Source organism: Neoarius graeffei, chromosome 9 (assembly GCF_027579695.1).
Source record: "Neoarius graeffei isolate fNeoGra1 chromosome 9, fNeoGra1.pri, whole genome shotgun sequence".
NCBI classification, from domain to species: Eukaryota; Metazoa; Chordata; class Actinopteri; order Siluriformes; family Ariidae; genus Neoarius; species Neoarius graeffei.
The window spans coordinates 67,810,636-67,824,884 of record NC_083577.1 but is presented as its reverse complement, the minus strand read 5'-3'; positions in this window follow the sequence as shown (position 1 = coordinate 67,824,884).

Below are 14,249 nucleotides of genomic sequence, written 5' to 3'. Positions count from 1 at the left end.
GGGGTATGTTGCTATTAGCTTAGCACATCTAGCCACTGGGATTTTTGCCCATTCCTCAGGGCAAAACTGCTCCAACTCCTTCAAGTTAGATGGGTTGCGTTGGTGTACAGCAATCTTCAAGTTATGCCACAGATTCTCTATTGGATTGAGGTCTGGGCTTTGATGAGGCCATACCAAGACATTTAAATGTTTCCCTTTAAACCACTCCAGTGTAGCTTTAGCAGTGTGTTTAGGGTCATTGTCCTGCTGGAATGTGAACTTTTGTCCCAGTCTCAAACCTCTGGCTGACTCAAACAGGTTTTTCTCCAGAATTGCCCTGTATTTAATGCCATCCATCTTTCCTTCTGTCCTGACCAGCTTTCCTGTCCCTGCAGATGAGAAACATCCCCACAGCATAATGCCGCCACCACCATGCTTCACTGTAGGGGTGGTGTTCTCAGGGTGTTGGGTTTGCACCACACATGGCATTTCCCTTGATGACCAGAAAGTTCAATTTTAGTCTCATCTGACTAGAGAATCTTCTTCCATGTGTTTGGGGAGCCTGCCACATGCTGTTGGGCAAACTCCAAACATGTTTTCTTAAGCAGTGACTTTTTTCTGGCCACTCTTCCATAAAGCCCCGCTCTGTGGAATGTATGGTTTAAAGTGGTCCTATGGACAGATACTCCCATCTCCACTGTGGATCTTTGCAGCTCCTTTAGCGTTATCATTGATGTCTTTGTTGCATCTCTGATTAATGCCCTCCTTGCCAGGTCTGTGAGTTTTGGTGGGCGGCCTTCTCTTGTCAGGTTTGTAGTGGTGCCATATTCTTTCCATTTTGCTATAATGGATTTAATGGCGCTCCCCAGGATATTCAATTTTTTATAACCCAACCCTGATCTGTACTTCTCCACAACTTTGTCTCTGACCTGTTTGGAGTGCTCCTTGGTTTTCATGTTGCTTGCTTAGTAGTGTAGCAGAGTCAGGGTCCTTCCAGAACAGGTTGCTTTATACAGACATCACGTGACAGATCATGTGACACTTTGATTGCACACAGGTAGATCTTAATCAAGTAATTATGTGACTTATGAAGTGAATTGGTTGGACCAGCTCTTATTTAGGGGTTTCATATGAAAGGGGGTGAATACCTATGCACACTCCAGATTTCTGTTTTTTTTTCATCTTACTTATTGTTTGTGTCACAATAAAACAACAATTTGCACCTTTACAGTGGTAGGCATATTGTGTAAATCAAATGGTGCTAACCCTCCAAAAATCAATTTTAATTCCAGCTTGTAATGCGACGAAACAGGACAAACACCAAGGGGGATGAATACTTTTGCAAAACACTGTAACTTATTACAAGCCAGTTAAGTAAGCACATTAATATGGATAATAGGAATTGATTTATGATCATTATTCTCTTCTTATAACATTTTGGATGTAGCACATTGTGCCCTGAACAAAAAGTCAGCATGATGCTGGCAAATGCTTTAGCAATGACTCTTTGTGTTCTTTCCACACATTGCACATAAAAGATGTTACTTGAGTGTCATTATACATGAGTATTGATATGGCTAACTCTGAAGTAACTGTGTATTGTGTGAGCAGGAGCATTATTTGACGGCTTTGTGCTGGTTTTATGTTTAAACCTAGGGTAGGCAATTTATTTTAGAAGCAATTTATTTTTTTGTTATATTTGTTAAAATTCTCTTTACATCCCAACAACAAACAATGATCTGACAATACAAAGAAAAAATCCATCGTCTGTGGCAGTCACAGGGTTGTAAAAAGCCCTTCCAATCATTTCATTTTTTCTGAATGAAATCAGATGGCCTTCCTGTCTGCTTACCTGCACACACTCTGCCGCTGCACTCATTTCATGGGACTAGAGTCTTCTGTGGTTGGTAGAAGAGAGCAACTGGACTTGCTTGAAAAGTCTTGAAGACGTTTCGCCTCTCGTCCGAAAGGCATCATCAGTTCTGTCTGTCTAATAGGGAGTATCAAGTATTTATCCTCTCATGGATCATCATAGAATCCAAATCAGAATGCTGATGGCTGCATTGAAGGTGGCTGATAGATGTCATAGACACCCACCTCTGTTCAGTGATGGTCGTTCCAGGCTGACAAAATTGAACGATCCTCTCTGGCTAAGATGTCTGCCAGTTTTCTGGAAGTCCTCTCATACTCCCGCACTAGTCGAAGGGAACTCATCCCAAAGTGTGTAGAAACATATCTGTGAAGATACTCAGTCGTCCAGGTACATAGTAATCTGTGGTTGGTAGAAGAGAGCAACTGGACTTGCTTGAAAAGTCTTGAAGACGTTTCGCCTCTCGTCCGAAAGGCATCATCAGTTCTGTCTGTCTAATAGGGAGTATCAAGTATTTATCCTCTCATGGATCATCATAGAATCCAAATCAGAATGCTGATGGCTGCATTGAAGGTGGCTGATAGATGTCATAGACACCCACCTCTGTTCAGTGATGGTCGTTCCAGGCTGACAAAATTGAACGATCCTCTCTGGCTAAGATGTCTGCCAGTTTTCTGGAAGTCCTCTCATACTCCCGCACTAGTCGAAGGGAACTCATCCCAAAGTGTGTAGAAACATATCTGTGAAGATACTCAGTCGTCCAGGTACATAGTAATCTGTGGTTGGTAGAAGAGAGCAACTGGACTTGCTTGAAAAGTCTTGAAGACGTTTCGCCTCTCGTCCGAAAGGCATCATCAGTTCTGTCTGTCTAATAGGGAGTATCAAGTATTTATCCTCTCATGGATCATCATAGAATCCAAATCAGAATGCTGATGGCTGCATTGAAGGTGGCTGATAGATGTCATAGACACCCACCTCTGTTCAGTGATGGTCGTTCCAGGCTGACAAAATTGAACGATCCTCTCTGGCTAAGATGTCTGCCAGTTTTCTGGAAGTCCTCTCATACTCCCGCACTAGTCGAAGGGAACTCATCCCAAAGTGTGTAGAAACATATCTGTGAAGATACTCAGTCGTCCAGGTACATAGTAATCTGTGGTTGGTAGAAGAGAGCAACTGGACTTGCTTGAAAAGTCTTGAAGACGTTTCGCCTCTCGTCCGAAAGGCATCATCAGTTCTGTCTGTCTAATAGGGAGTATCAAGTATTTATCCTCTCATGGATCATCATAGAATCCAAATCAGAATGCTGATGGCTGCATTGAAGGTGGCTGATAGATGTCATAGACACCCACCTCTGTTCAGTGATGGTCGTTCCAGGCTGACAAAATTGAACGATCCTCTCTGGCTAAGATGTCTGCCAGTTTTCTGGAAGTCCTCTCATACTCCCGCACTAGTCGAAGGGAACTCATCCCAAAGTGTGTAGAAACATATCTGTGAAGATACTCAGTCGTCCAGGTACATAGTAATCTGTGGTTGGTAGAAGAGAGCAACTGGACTTGCTTGAAAAGTCTTGAAGACGTTTCGCCTCTCGTCCGAAAGGCATCATCAGTTCTGTCTGTCTAATAGGGAGTATCAAGTATTTATCCTCTCATGGATCATCATAGAATCCAAATCAGAATGCTGATGGCTGCATTGAAGGTGGCTGATAGATGTCATAGACACCCACCTCTGTTCAGTGATGGTCGTTCCAGGCTGACAAAATTGAACGATCCTCTCTGGCTAAGATGTCTGCCAGTTTTCTGGAAGTCCTCTCATACTCCCACACTAGTCGAAGGGAACTCATCCCAAAGTGTGTAGAAACATATCTGTGAAGATACTCAGTCGTCCAGGTACATAGTAATCTGTGGTTGGTAGAAGAGAGCAACTGGACTTGCTTGAAAAGTCTTGAAGACGTTTCGCCTCTCGTCCGAAAGGCATCATCAGTTCTGTCTGTCTAATAGGGAGTATCAAGACTAGAGTCTTCCAAAAAACTCAGACATATCACAGACATCTTCCTAAAGCTAGCGAGCTAGTGGACAGCTGTGGCTACTAACAATAGCCATGTTTACGTTCATTATGATAATGTTAGGTGTTTTCTTAGATGTGAATGAGACATGAGGGAGTTGAATATGACAACAATGCGCGACACTCCTCTCCCCAAGACTCTCCCATGGACTCATCTTCCAGCAGTAATCAGGCAGTGTGTGTTCATGTGTTCTGGAGGAATGGCTTTGGAGTTAGGCGTGAAGAGAGAGGGTGGGATTTTTCAATTGGATACTCTCAAAATCTCAAACTCTTGCTGGCTTCTTCAATGTTGCTGACTCTTATAATCTTAAAATGACACAGGTCTATATGCGGGCGGCACGGTGGTGTAGTGGTTAGCGCTGTCGCCTCACAGCAAGAAGGTCCTGGGTTCGAGCCCCAGGGCCGGTGAGGGCCTTTCTGTGTGGAGTTTGCATGTTCTCCCCGTGTTCATGTGGGTTTCCTCCGGGTGCTCCGGTTTCCCCCACAGTCCAAAGACATGCAGGTTAGGTTAACTGGTGGCTCTAAATTGACCGTAGGTGTGAATGTGAGTGTGAATGGTTGTCTGTGTCTATGTGTCAGCCCTGTGATGACCTGGCGACTTGTCCAGGGTGTACCCCGCTTTTCGCCCGTAGTCAGCTGGGATAGGCTCCAGCTTGCCTGCGACCCTGTAGAAGGATAAAGCGGCTAGAGATAATGAGATGAGATGAGGTCTATATGCTGGTTCAGGAATCATTTAATCCACTCCCCTTTTCTGAATTGTTTGAGCTGATACCCGTCCCCATATCTGGTATGCATCATCTTGTTTCAATACATTTTATTTCCTAACGTGGGGCGTCCTAATCACACGTTAGTCTGTTTACAAACTGCTCGGCAGCCAGTTCAGAAAAGTCACGTGAGGTCATGCGCAGGTCAGAGGTCGCAGCTGCGGAGCCACAGCAAACATGGTGGATCGCCCAGATTGAATGAAGATTCCACATCAAGACAATTTGAAATATTTAGAAAACTATTTTTATAAAAATAAAAATCGAGAATTTCAATATTCCAAATCGAAATGCACCTGTGAGCTTGAAGGCTCTTGAACGCTCTCTTCTGTGTCAGAGGCCGCTGGTTTTGCCATGTCTGTTGCGACCTTGCTCATTATAATATTATAATGAGGATAAACTTCGGCCATTTCCGTACCCACGTGTAAACATTAGCATGGTGTTTTTCCAGCTCACTCTCCTTCACAGGCATGAGGCAGCAAGTAATACAGCGTGTGATTCAAGTACCTCGGGGTTATTCTAGCTTCACAGGGTACTATTCATCTTTTTAATATATTGACCTGTGTCACTTTAAGTTACAAACATTGAACAACTAAAAACATTAAAATATAGACAACACACACACACACGCACACAAAAATGTGAAAAATGTCCTCTTCACAATTGATACTTAAAAATGAGTCTATTTATCTTAAATCTATTGGAATTTATTTGTGAGTGATGGCTACTGCTTTTCCTTAGGTTAAATGATGTATCTTTCTTTTTCGGTAAAATAGTGTATAACGGCTGGGACGGGTCTAAATTACATTTCTTAAAGGTAGACTGCCTTTCAGATTTTTCAAGTGTAGGTCATAAAAATTTTTTCCCTGACACCCAATTATTTTTGTTTAGTGGACCGAAAGCTACTGAATTCAAATCACAGACTTTCAATTTTATTAGTTTTTTTTAAAATAGAACAATTAATTAATTTAGGGCCACGTGGCCCTAAATTCTCCGCTATTTTTTCCTGCTTCACCATGACCCAATTCAAGATACTATGTCATGCATCATGTGATGGACTTTCCCCATTCACGCAAGGCATTGTGGGATACAAATTTGAAACAGGAGAGAAAAATGGAGGACTTGAGTGTGCGAATGAAATGTAAAAGACCGACTACAGTAACGGAAAGTGAGAAGAAAAGACATTATGTTGCGAAGGAAAGGAAACACACAACCAAACTAATAAATATCGGAAGTCAGTGAGCACCGCAATGTGATCAGCTGTTTGTTTAGCAACAAAATGATGTAACTAACTGTCAGTGCACGGTCAAGGTAAACCTGCGCATGCACACATGGGCTTCCACTGCCTGCTTGACTGCATGACGTGAGTGATTTCATGCACATTATTTGTTAGGGAATCCCATTGAATTAAATAACTTCCCAGCCACAGAATGGCCTGATATTTTGGAAGATATTACAGAAATATATATCACAATGACCAAATGGGGCGGCACGGTGGTGTAGTGGTTAGCGCTGTCGCCTCACAACAAGAAGGTCCGGGTTCGAGCCCCATGGCCGGCGAGGGCCTTTCTGTGCGGAGTTTGCATGTTCTCCCCGTGTCCGCGTGGGTTTCCTCCGGGTGCTCCGGTTTCCCCCACAGTCCAAAGACATGCAGGTTAGGTTAACTGGTGACTCTAAATTGACCGTAGGTGTGAATGTGAGTGTGAATGGTTGTCTGTGTCTATGTGTCAGCCCTGTGATGACCTGGTGACTTGTCCAGGGTGTACCCTGCCTTTCGCCTGTAGTCAGCTGGGATAGGCTCCAGCTTGCCTGTGACCCTGTAGAAGGATAAAGCGGCTAGAGATAATGAGATGAGATGAGATGAGACAATGACCAAATTTCAGAGGGAACTAAATTTCACCGATTTTATGAAATTGAAAGGCCGTCTCTCTTTTAAAATATTAACATCTCTCAGAGATAAAGAATATTTACTTTTATTTGAGCTATATTTCCTTTTATAACATCTGTCTAAAAAATTCTGAATTTGTGTCAGATCTGAATCGGAAGCACCATAAATGGAGAGTCCATACAAAAAAATAGGTAAAACTAAAGTGTTAAAAAGTCAATCTACCTCTACCTGAGAAAAACCTTCTTTTCTGAGTGACCTAATTACATTTATTTGTCTTGTGGCCCTTTTCCACTACCCTTTTTCAGCTCACTTCAGCTCGCTTCAGCTCACTTCAGCCCGACACGGCTCGCGTTTCGACTACCAAAAACCAGCACGACTCAGCTCGTTTCAGCCCTGCTTAGCCCCTAAAACTCGCACGGTTTTGGAGTGGGGCTGAAGCGAGCCAAGCCGTGCCGAGTGAGGCTAGGGGCGTGAGCAGACACTCCCCTGTGCACTGATTGGTGAGGAGGAGTGTCCTCACATGCCCACACACGCCCCGCGAGCGCGCTGGGATCTGTAAACACCGCAAACCCGGAAGGAGAATAATTACGAATTACAAGAATTTCTGAAGCCTTATGCGCCTCGCCTCATCTATACGCTCTTGCCAGTATCTGTCCGCGTTGTCGGTGACAACAAGCCACAGCACCAAGACCAGCAACACTAATGACTCCATGTCCTCCATGTTTATTGTTTACTATTCGGGTCATGAGACTACCGCTTAAAAGATCACTGATGTCACTGTTTGCGCTGCTTAACGACATCACCTGACGTCCACCCACTTTCGCTTACTCCACCCAATGTGTCCACCCACTTCCAGCCAGCACGGTTCAGCGCGGTTGTAGTCGAAATGCAACTCCAACAGCCCCGCTCAGCCCGACTCAGCACGGCACGGCTCAGCCCGACTCAGCCGCGTTTGTAGTGGAAAAGCGGCATTGGTTAACTTAGCCTGTACGTACATGCTTAGTGTATTTACAATTCTCTTGAAACATTATCCCAAGAATAGACAATTCTAATTTTACACTCTCATTCTAAAGCTGCACACCAAATAAAAACCTTTGCTTTGCAGAAGTCAATACTGTTTTTTTCTTCCTTTCTTTTTTCTCTCACAATGATGTAAAATGAATGTCTTGGACAAGGGCTCTGCTTGTCCCGAGCACCTAGGCTGGTGATTTGTCCATCCCAGAAAGAAATTTTATCGCCTTTCCTTCACCCTGCAAATATGTACCAGAACTATTGTCAGCGGTAATCATACATTAACTACAGATTAAGATAAAGATTGTGTTGAGTAAATGCTTCAGTATTTCACTGAACAAAATGTGTGTGTAGTTTGTTCCAAATTACAGTAATGACTATGAGAGATACAAATCTCCAGATGCTGGCTGGCTGCTGGTGAAGGCCTGTCAGACCTTTTAATGCATCGATTTTTAGCTTCTGATTGTTTTACCTTCAGTCTTGTCTTGTAGTGAAAGGCTTGAGGTCATGTGATTTACTTAGTATTGTATTTCAGGTTGTTTGTCCTGGGGTGAAGCTGCAAGTTTGAGCCTCACGTTTGGAGCTGTGCAGTTAAAACCTTTCTTTGGACTTTATTCTTCTGCTGCTGTCATCAATGGATTTATCAAACAAGACAGCTGAGCGTAGTGGTTAGCACTGTCACCTCACAGCAAGAAGGTTCTGGGTTCGAGCCCAGCAGTTGATGGGGGCCTTTCTGTGTGGAGTTTGCATGTTCTCCCCGTGTCTATGTGGGTTTCCTCCGGGTGCTCCGGTTTCCCCCAAAGACATGCAGGTTAGGCTAATTGGTGGCTCAAAATTGACCATAGGTGTGAATGTGAGTGTGAATGGTTGTTTGTCTCTATGTGTCAGTCCTGCGACGATCTGGCAACATGTCCAGAGTGTACCCTGCCTCTCGCTCATAGTCAGCTGGGATAGCCTCCAGCTTGCCTGCACAGGATAAGCGGTTACAGATAATGGATGAATGGACAGCTGAGCAGACACCAACAATCAGGCACATTTTTTAGATTAGGTTATGTCCTTGAGTTATGAGCCGTTTTTTAATTTTCCTGACTTTCCTTGATTCAAACGTGGTTAATCAGCTCATCTGTGCATTTAGACTAGTTATGTCTCCTTTACAGAGTAATTTGTCATGGGAAGGAATTTAGCTGATCAGTGTTTGAACAGTTGGTTATAACCTTTTAGGTCTTGCATATCACACGGTCACAGTTAATTCATGCATTCATTTATTCATCTTCAGTAATTGCTTTCTTTTGGTCGAGGTGGATTCGGAGCATATCCAGGAACACTGGGTGTGATGTAAGATTACACCCCAGTTCATCACAGACCACCTTGCACAAATAGGTTACAAAACACACACTCTTGTTTACATTACATTACATTACATGGCATTTAGCAGACTCTCTTATCCAGAGCGACGAACAATGAGTGCAAAAGTCAGGTACAAGAAGTGCTGAACTTCTAGCCAAGAAAGTTCTAGTGCCAAGTGAACAAGTGACGGCAATGCCTAGTGTAATATTCTGCTGGAGTACCAGTACTTAAACAGCCAAGAAAACAAACCAACCGTATAAAGTGCAACTAAATAGAGCACTCAAAACAGCTAATTCCAGGCTAGACATTACACAGCCAGGGTTGATCTAGACTGATACACAGTTACACAGTGGGCAGAGAAGCAGGAGAGAGGTGCAGCCTGAAGAGGTGATTCTTCAGTCTACGCTTGAAGGTGGTCATGGAGTCAGCAGTTCTGACCTCAATGGGAAGGTCATTCCACCAACGGGGAACCAGGACAGACAACAGTCTTGAGCAGGTTGGGCAGGAGTGGAGAGGAGGAGTGGCCAGGTGACCAGGAGTAGCAGAGCATAGCGATCTGGCTGGCATGTAGGAGTGGATCAGACTCTGGAGGTATGCTAGTCCTAACCCCTTGAGAGCCTGGTAAACTAGCACCCATGTCTTAAATTTGATGTGAGCTGTGATAGGTAGCCAGTGCAGGTTGGCAAGCAGAGGGGTGACATGGGAAGAACGAGGGAGGTTGTAGACCAGGCGAGTTGCAGCATTCTGGATGAGCTGCAGGGGTCCAATGGCAGAAGCTGGAAGGCCTGGTTTACACCTAGTTTACACCATGGGGAAATTTAGTCACCATTTCACGTACTGGAATATTTTTAGGATGTACAGTAGGAGGAAACCAGAGGAAATCCACTCAGACAATGGGAGAACATGGACAGAAACTCAATACAGACAACCTGGGCTCAGAATTGAGATGTGAGGTGGCAAAGTTACCACCGTGCCACCGTCAGGTCTTTTTTTTTTTTTTACGGAAATTGTCTAAAAGGTAAAACAACACGGTTAATGTTCAGAATGTAGTGATATAAATTTGGGAGCACTATAATATGCCAAGGCTTGCTAGTTTGTCCAGTGACCACTTTCACAGGAACCAAATTGCATCTCTTTCACACAAATAATTGAAAAGTGACAATGCTCTAAATATACCATGTAATTTTATTCTACTGCAGAGGTAGCAGGTCTGACAGGTTTAATTACTATGATCTACTTATTATTTTTCTTCCAGATTTTGGTGTGCTGGGATATTCTTGGAAATTAATTATTTTCCACCACACTTACAGTGACACAATTTCTTTAGGTTTTAGGGGTGAGGTTTAGATTTGAAGGAATTATTAGCTCATCTGGTCGACAAACGATGAGCTTATGCAATCATGTGTTGTCCATCATCCGTCTGTCATCGTCCACATTTCAAAAAACTCGCTTCTTCTCTCTCAATTCTTCACCAATTTTTATTCTTTTTGGCAGGAAGGTAGAGCTGCCTGGGGTGCATATAGCTTCTACCCAAATTTGCATAATTCCAATTAATAATGAAGATATGGAGTAATTACTGTAAGCCCTAATGAACAGTTTCCACACAAATTGCTTCTTCTTCCTGAATTCTTCACTGATTTTGATTCTTTCTGGCATGAAGGTAGGGCTACCTAGGATGCATATAACTTCTACCCAGATTTGCTTAATTACAATTATTAGTGAAGTTATGGGGGTGGCATGGTGGTGTAGTGGTTAGCGCTGAAGGTCCGGGTTCGAGCCCCGTGGCTGGCGAGGGCCTTTCTGTGCGGAGTTTTGCATGTTCTCCCCGTGTCCGCTTGGGTTTCCTCCGGGTGCTCCGGTTTCCCCCACAGTCCAAAGACGTGCAGGTTAGGTTAACTGGTGACTCTAAATTGACCGTAGGTGTGAATGTGAGTGTGAATGGTTGTCTGTCTATGTGTCAGCCCTGTGATGACCTGGCGACTTGTCCAGGGTGTACCCTGCCTTTCGCCCGTAGTCAGCTGGGATAGTGACCCTGTAGAACAGGATAAAGCGGCTAGAAATAATGAGATGAGATGAGTGAAGTTATGGACTAATTAATCCCTTCATGAGCAGTTCAACAAAAATAACTTCTCGGTCAATTCCTCACTGTTTTGGATTCTTTCTGGCAAATAGGTTGCTATTCCTAGGGTGTATATAGCTTGTGTATAGTGTATCTAACTTGCAACATTTATTGCACAAGGTGGCCCACTTTAGATCGTTCCTTTTGAACTGGATGGGGCCGGAGTGAACTATGCCATCATTGACAGTCTTGCTGTTGGTTGCGGTGTGTTAACAGCTGTTAGGATAGACAGGCATATAGCATCCACACACACACACACACACACACACACACACACACACACACACACACACACACACACACACAGCAGTTGTGTTGCATGATTCTCCCTGTCTCTCTGCCAGGTGTGTATTTATGGCTCTTTCTCCCTTTGCAAAATAACACAGTGATGGCCAGAGAGAGAAAGACGCACATTTGGAAGATATAGTGCAGCCCTGACAGAAAATCAAATATGAGAAAGTGAGAGAATCCGAGAGAAAAAGAAGGACTCTGTGTATGTGAAATGGATGTGTGCGCCTGTCTGACTGGCCTCGGCTTTATAGCCCTGCTGTTTGCTTGGACTGTAAATGGTATACTGCAAAATATGATATCTTAGCAAGTGACAATATCTCGAAAATAGTTGAAACGATTTAGCATTTCCTATTAGAAGAATACAAGACACCAATTCTGAGAGTATTAAACCTAGTTTTAGATTGCAACCAACTTATTCCAAGATGTCTCATCAAGTAAAAATTATGTCCATGCAGCAAGATAACTTCACTAGTATTAAGTAATTTTCTCCTCAAATTCAGTTTTAAATTTTTTTGCAGTGTAATGGAGGCCTGGCTTTTGGTACAACCAATATGCATTTGTGTGTGTGTGTGTGTGTGTGTGTGTGTGTGTGTGTGTGTGTGTGTGTGTGTGTGCGTGCCTTCAAATGGTCATCTAATGCACTTTCTCTCTTTCTTGCTTGTATAGCACTTTATAAATGAACCTAGCAGGAAGTGGGGGAAGAAAAAACAAAGATATTATTCAATTTATAATCACTGTCATTCCACAAGGACACACTCTCCTACTTATATACATGTACACACACACACCCCTTCCTATCCAGTCAGGACGCATGATGAGGTCAGAGGAAGCCTGCATGAGATGAGTGGAGTAGAGGAAAGTGAAGCAGCTGAACCTGTGCTGGCCTTATGCAATACAGCTCGGCTCTGCAGTGTGAGAGTTACAAGGCTGAACTGAGTAGGAACAGCCACTTCAGTTCAGAAATAGTCTATGCTTTTACAGGAAAAGGTTGTTTGACTCATACTGCAGTCAGTCCCAAATTATTATTTTTGTGTGACATAAGAAAAGGTGATTTTGAAAATGGGGCTATCATGAAACAGCAACAACATGGAAACTGTGACATTTGCTATTATTCTATTCACATTCACTAGATATGAGCAATCACATACTCTGATTGGCTACTCTACTTGGCGTTGGCTGTCCATCGCAATCGATAATGACTGCTTCATTAGGATGCGTAGAAACACAAATGGGCCGCGATGTCCACACCAGAGTGACACAGTTGCCCACAGTGGTGGCACAAATGGCCCGGCCGAGCCTCAAGGTAATATCTGGCCTCGTGAGCTCTTGCATACTATTCTCATCTCCTAACAAAACACCTTGTACAGTAAGGTGAGACAAACGATGTCATGCCCCCATCGTGTTATCTCTCTGGACCTCCAAACCTGATGCCAAGTGGTGCACAAAAGTGCCACAGACCTGACGGGTATGGAAGTTGCCCCGCAGTGACAACTGACTTGCCGACTGACTTGGCCACTTGAATGGCTCTTCCACATGACATCTGTTGGTGTGCCACTGACCCTGTTGGGTTCATCTGCCACATTGCACCAAAAAGCGCCTTGCTGCCAGTGCCTTATTGATGATGTACTATTTAACCCATAGCTGGAACCCAGGTAGGTGCTACTACTCCGGGTCAGAGCGGACCTGAGAGCAATGGTGATTAAGAGGTAACTCCACTTTCCTCAATACTCAAGTCCTCGTGGACCTGAGAATCACCACTGGTTGCAGTTTAAAGTCATATGCAGGAGTACTCTACCACTAGGATATCAGCTTATATAACGTGAATAGAGAAAAACAAAATGGCGGAGAGTGTTGCTGAACCAACCGAGGACGAAATAAAAACTCTACCCGAAAACAAAACCCCCCATAATACAAAAAAAGCAACAAAATATGGAATGAAAGTATTTGACGGTAAGAATGTATATATTTTTATTTTTCAAGAATTATTATTATAACATTTTTCACAAATTGCTACTGTCATTTCGCCATTTTTTTTTTTTTTTACATTCTAAGCAAAAAGGATTTTGTCGGACATTTTGTAGAAAGTTTTTATTTATCAGATTTGCAAAAAAGAAAAAGAAAAATGTGCCGTTTCTCAAAATCCAGTGAATGTGGATAGAATAAAACAGTTATTCCACTGAATCTCGTTGTACATGGCTTAGAGCCAACTTGGCACTACGTGCCTCATTGGCTATCAGCTCATGTATGACTCGATTTCATAGAATAACTGTTAAATGTCTCACAAGATAGGCTTTGTTTCCTCTTTGTTGTTTGAGAATTGCTTGTGGATAGAGATTTTATACTTAGAGATGGCACAATGGCGCAGCAGCTATCACATCACAATCTCATGGTCCCCAGTTTGAACCTGAGCTCAGGTTACTGTATGTGTTGAGTGATGCCTGTTCTCCCTGTGTTTGTGTGGGTTTCCTCTGGGTTCTCTGGTTTCCTCCCATTTCCCAAAAGCAGGCTGGTCAGTGGATTGGATATGCTAAATTGCCCCAGGTATGAATGAGTGTGTGTGTGTGCGTGCGTCCATGCGTATGTGCATGGTGCACACCTGGTGTATTCCTGTCTTGCTCCCAGTGTATTCCTGTCTTGCTCCCAGTGTTGTCTTTGAATCTGCTGCATCCCCAGGATACTTGCTGAAGATGATGAAATGAATGATTATCCATATAAAAGTGCAATTATAAATACTCCCAAGACAGGTATAAAAAAGGATTTGTGGTCACACAAACCACTTTAGGAGGTCTGAGGTGTAATTTAACCAGATGTTATACAAAAATTAATTTGTCTTCCAAAGCCACAATTGACTATTAAAACCCCTCATGATACATTCCACCAGAACTGTGATGACTGCCAAAGTTGATGCCCTCAAAGAAATTA